This window comes from Numida meleagris, chromosome 8 (assembly GCF_002078875.1).
Source record: "Numida meleagris isolate 19003 breed g44 Domestic line chromosome 8, NumMel1.0, whole genome shotgun sequence".
Classification (NCBI taxonomy): domain Eukaryota; kingdom Metazoa; phylum Chordata; class Aves; order Galliformes; family Numididae; genus Numida; species Numida meleagris.
This window is the reverse complement of record NC_034416.1, coordinates 917,373-923,274: the sequence shown is the minus strand read 5'-3', so window position 1 is coordinate 923,274 and position 5,902 is coordinate 917,373.

The following is a 5,902-nucleotide window of genomic DNA, read 5'->3' as shown; positions in this document are numbered from 1 at the left end:
CGTCCTGCCCAGCCCTCAGCTTGGAGCTCCATCCCGTCCTGCCCAGCCCTCAGCTTGGAGCTCCATCCCGTCCTGCCCAGCCCTCAGCTTGGAGCCCTGGCCCTGCCCAGCCCACCAGCGAGGTGCGAGCAGCAGCAGGAGCATTGTCAGGGCTCTGATGTGCAGAAGATGCTCTCGGGAGAGCTGGGCTGGAACGTGCCCTGGCACCGCAAGGAGCTCTGTTAGCGGTACCGCTGGAGGAAGAGCAGTAATTATTCCTAAAATCCAAGCTGCAGAGTGTTTTGGAAGAAAAGAGAGTATACACTTGCTCTCCTGAGTATGAGAAAATTGAATTGCTTGGAAAGCGCTGGGATGTCATTGTTTTCTGCTTCATGTAAAGCTGATCTGCAAGGCCTCTCTGGAGTGCCTGCGTGGATAATTGCCTCGCTAATGAGCGCGGGACTCCAGCACAGGACCTTTCAATGGGACCTGAGGAGCTCACACAGCCCTCCCTGAAGTGAAGTCCGGATTGCCCCGGAGCTGCTCCCATGCAGTGCTCCCACCTCTCTCTGTTTCCCACCCCAAAAAGGGGCCACCCGGGGTGCTTGCTGTGGGCTCCTCCAAAATGACCTCAGGAATGGAGGGACTTCAAAAAGATGAATGTTGGGATTTGCCAGTTTTTGCTGCTGGGGACTCACGGGGCAGAGGAGATGTACCCCCTCTGCCTTGCTCTCTCCCTGTCCCCTGAGGGCCCATGGGTTCTGGCTTGTCCTTTCCGTGTTGGTCTGGAGTAACGCTGGGATGCCCAGCCAGTGTCATGGGATGTGCAGGGCTCTTTGGGGACCTAAATCACAGCTCTGTCCCCTGCATGGAGACAAATGACATCCTGCAGCACAGGTGCTTTACGAAGAACAATAAACGGGAAGCTCTCCCTTGGGCTCAGGATAGGGCCAGGATCCTCTTTCACAGAGTATTTTAGGGCTCAAGGCACCACAGCTGTTTGTGGGATAATCCTTCTGCCCTCCTCCTCAACCTTGAAAAGGGACTTCGCAGACCCACTCAAACTGGAAATAAATCAGGAAATGGCACTTTGTGCTTTCCAGAAATAGGCCGGCCCTTCAAACCCTTTGAAACTGGCACCCGAGGCAAGCGCATGCTCAGGAACAAACTTCATTCAGCCTGGTTGCAACAAAGTCTGTTCATAAGCAAATGCAGGACCTGGATGCTGGTTTCAGGAGCTGCACTTGCAGGGGTCTCTGTGTGGAGCACTGCTCTGGGGCACCAGCAGCAGGTTCTCTCTGAGCTGACTTCTCCAGCACTACAGCCTATGGGCTCCTCAGTTGGTCTCTGTGGGAGCTCCATCCCCTCACTGCGAGAGGGAGATGTGAGCACGCAAGTGTGGTGAGGAGGTGGCAGTGCTCCCTGCCAGGGGCTGAATGAGGATTTACACTTCCCCTCTGGGTGAACCAGACCGGCTCTTTCCAAGGCTCATAGCCCCAGAATGGGCTGCACTGCCGGAATTAAGTGGGAGTGTGAGTGTCAGCGCTTTGTAGCCGGTGAAATGTGGGCTCTGTAAAGCTGTCGGGAGGGAGCGGAGGTCCCTGCGGTGCCTCTGCCTCAGCCCTTGCCAGGTCACCGAGCACAGCACCCGCTGCCTCCCCCAGCCAGAGCTCAGGGTGGACAGGGGGGCTCGTGGGCTTTCATCTGGGGCTTCGTGGGTATGCTGTGGGGCCCAGGGCAAGCCCCTGGTGCTCGTATGGTAGCGGCTGTCTCCTGGTTCAGAGGAGGCTTGGCCCATAGTGCAGAGCATCCCTTGGACATCTCCATCCAATTGTCCCCATGGTTCAGCTGCCACGAGGTGCACTCAACCTGGATCCCCCAAGCCTTGCTGCTGGGACCCGTCTGCTGCTGCCTTTTTTCCTGCCCCTCTTTACGGGCCTCTTTCTGCAGCTCGGGACCAGAAGGCAGTGGGGTGTGAATGGGAATACAATGAGAACCTCAGCTCTGTGACTAACACAAAACCGTCCTGGGTAATGAACAGCTCTGGGAGCAGAGGAGGCTGTGCACTTTTCTCCTCTGTAGAACAATATTTCCGACGTGCTTTAAGCATCATTAAACAGATAATTAAACATTCCCTCGCAGTTTAATAGATCTCAAATACATGACCCAGCGTTTCTGGTGCGAGGGGCTCTGGGTGTTGGAGGTGCAGCACTTCCCAGCCCAACTTGTGCACATGGGGCCGATCCTGCTCCAGTTTTGCCACCATCCTCTTGGCAAAGCCCTGCGGTCACTGCCCCCACTCCAAACACACCAATAGGCTGAGCTGTTTAATACTTTCATTTCTTCTATTTCTTGTGGGGATGCGATGGGCTGCCCATGAGCAGAGCGCACACACTGCAGCACAGCCAGCACGGGGACCAGAGGGGACGTCCCAGCAGCCGGAGGGGCTTTGGCAGAATTTGACACAGCTCTGCAAGTCCTCGAGCTAATTGAATCCAAGTGTGGAAACAGGGCTGTGCCCTCGTGGGTACGGCGGGCAGGGGGAGAGCTTTTTATTTCTCTTCTGTTCCCTGCTTGCTTTGAGTTTTCTCCCTTTGAAAAGGGGGGCCTCTTGTTTCTATTCACATAAAATGTGGCTTTTCTAAGTTTAAAAGCCTTTTGGTCTCTTCAGGGAGCTCTCGGCGGGCAGCTGGGCACAGCACTCCCAGCTTGGGCTGGCCCCAGGGACAGGGATGTGCCCACCTGGAGCTGCTGGAGGTCCCTGCACATCTCCTGGTGCACCCCTCCCTGCCCACCTGGCCCTTCTGTCCCCAGCACACTCTGGGTGCAGGTTTGGAACAGGAAGGCTCTGAGAGGGCTCTGTCCAAGAGCCTGAAGCCCCCAGCCCGGTCTGCGGTGCTCCTGCTTTTCTTTCAAAGTTCAGTACCATTGGGAAGTACCTGGCTGGGGCTGCGCTGCTAAAAGGCAATGAGTAATCATTATCTTGATTCATTTTCCCAGCATCGTCATGAATAAGGATCTATAGCCAGGTATTGGCAGGATGGATGGGGTCTCTCCCAGATCCAAGTTATCTCGTTAACCCCAGGCATGCTAATTACGGGTCAATTGCAGGGAGCAAGAACAAAAAGGCAATGGGCCACAGGGGGAGCTGGGGTGGAGGGTTCCTGCACACCTCAGGTGTCCTGTGCCAGCCCCAGCCCTCTGAGTGCATCCCTGCTCCTACAGAACAGCTTGCAGCCATGGGCTGATGAGGCTGCAGCTCTGCATCCCAATTCCAGCCACTGCAGAGCCCAGTTCTCCCCTTGCTGAGAGCATCACAGGGAAGTGGGGGGCAGAGAGCAAGGCTGTGCTCCTCAGGAGGACTTCAGGAGCCGACAGTGAAATCGCAGCCCTAATCCATCAGAATATTTCTTCATTTTGCTAGGTTCTAATGGAAACTTCAGACCAGGAGGAGGCCTATCTCGGTCCTGCATTCCCAGCCTCATGCTCTCTGACGTTATTTATTAAGCTGCTATACAAGCTGACTTTTTTTCTCCTCTTTTCTTTTCTCTTCCCTTTCTTCCCTGCTTTTGCAAATTGAATTATTTAAATGCATTGTTTGGCAGCCTTAAATCCAGGCGCTTCACTCTCTTTCTCCCTCTGCTGCCATTTCTTTCTCTCCTTTTTGGTCTTGTATTTTCAGGATCATTTACCGCGTTGTTCCAGTGGCATTTATTGAAATTTGCACAAAAAAAAATCTTTCTTCAATGACACTACTTCAACCCATGCAAAAGATTTATGGGTGCAGGAAGACATCCATGGCAGGGATTCACTGGCAGAAAGGAAGGAGAGAAAGAAGAGGAAACGTGCAGCAAAAACGAAGGACATCCAGAGAGATGAATGGAGAGCAGCTAGGCACTGCGGGGGCAAAAACTGAGCATGGGGTTTGGCTGGCAGAAGAAATGTGCTCCTCTACATGGTGACACGCTCAGTCCTGTATTGGACATGGGCAAGGTCATGGGTTTGGGCGTGGTCATGGTCATGGGTTTGGGCATGGGTAGGTGTGTGGTCATGGTCATGGGTTTGGGCATGGGTATGGGTACTGACATGGGCACGGAAAGTTTTGTTGCTGCTGACGTGGGCAGGAGCAGAGCAGGGAGCACAGACGCTCTTGTGTGCCTTCCAGTCTACATGGGTTCACGGAGGTCTTGTTGGGGCTGGAGCTGCTGGAGTGTCCCCGTGTGTGTGACACTCACGTGGAGCTGTCCCCGTCCCAGCTGCAGGGGGTGGCCCCAAGAAGTGGCTCTTGGAGAGTGTTTGAACGCTCTCTGCAAGGAGCAACGCTCTTGATTGTCACTCCTATCTCTAATCCTGCTTCAAAGCCAGCTCCTTTTATTTACATATTGACGTATGATTCATTTAATTGACTTTCCTGCCTCGGAATTGTACTTACTTAATTAATCTGATTACATTTCTGTTTCTAGTTAAAGAGTTTCTGTGTTCCAGCCCAGCGGTGGCTGTGTTTCTATGAAGTGCTGCGATTCTGGTCGATCTCCCCAGTAGATAGAGTCTGCAAAGCATTTTGGGATCCTTTGGAAGGGGAAGACAGGCAAAAGACATGGAAAGTGCCGCAGCAATTTCCATTTTCACACACGCAGCAGCTTTACTTGTGGCAGAAGTAAGACACACTCCTCGTCAGTGGGATTGAATTATCTCCATAAATTCATTACATTTTAAAAAATATGATAATCAGCACGAAATGAGCATCCCGAGGGAGACAGAACATGTACATCTCAAGTACAGCTAATAATAAGCCTTTAATTTACAAACGCCCAAGGCTGGCTCAAAGCCTGCGCGTCCCGTGGCAGAGGCATGGGCGCTGTGCCCGGCCCTGGTCCCGCTGCCACCGCCGATCCCATGTGGCACTGAGTGCTGCCCATGGCTGCTGGGGACTGGCGGTGCTGGTGGCCATTGGTAGCCCCTGCACGGTGACACAGCCCTCTGCTGCTGGCCAAGGGCCGCCCGTCCCGGCCGCTGCCACCCAGCAAGTATCAATATTTATGAAATGATTAGTGCCTGTTTAATACACAATTGCAGCAATTAAGAAGCAGGCAGCATGCGTTGCTTTGTAGATATGCAGTATTTGTGGGGCTGGCAGCGGGATGGAGGGGGCTTGGTGCCTCCCACCCCCCACCGCCCACCTCTCTGCCTCCAGCCCAGCAAAGCACCCAAAAGTCGCTCGGGTGCCACCACCGTAAACTTTTTCTCTTTGTGATTTTGATGGCTGAAGGCTGCTCCTCTGCTCTGTGTTTGTTAAATACTGATTAATTATTAAATTAGCCATTAACTATTAATAGCTGGCTTCATGAGTGTTAACGACAGCCATGTGCAAAGAGATCTGTGTCTATGGCAAACCTGCTGAACCTCAGGGAATAAATCCTTGATAATCAATATGGCATTCATTCCATTTGCAATTCTTGTCTCATTTGGTCCACATTTAGCATGCACTTAAGTGTATTTTACACAAATGTAAAAGCAGATTTTATGGCTGGTGGAAATTATCATCTCGCAGCAATAACAGCAGCATCCTTTGCTTATTTCTGCAGCCTGGGGAGAGGATGCACCTGCAGAAGTTGCCCTGAGCTGCCAGCCTTCATTGCACCCCAAGGCTCCATTGCACCTCGGGCAGCTCCTGCTCCACGGATGCTGTCTCAACAAGGAGAACTGTGTCCAAGGATAACAACCTCCAGGCAGCCCACGGACAAGAGAGCACCACATGAATCCTCCCAGGGGTCCCCAGGCACCCCCAGCTCCTGCCCCTCACGATCACCTTCTCTGTCCCTTGTCCCCTGTTTTTTCCCAGTGACACCCAGGGTGGGGTGGCATCGAGCTGTCCCCAGGGTGGTGCTGGGCACCGGTGCGGTGCTGCATGGGAGGCAGCACA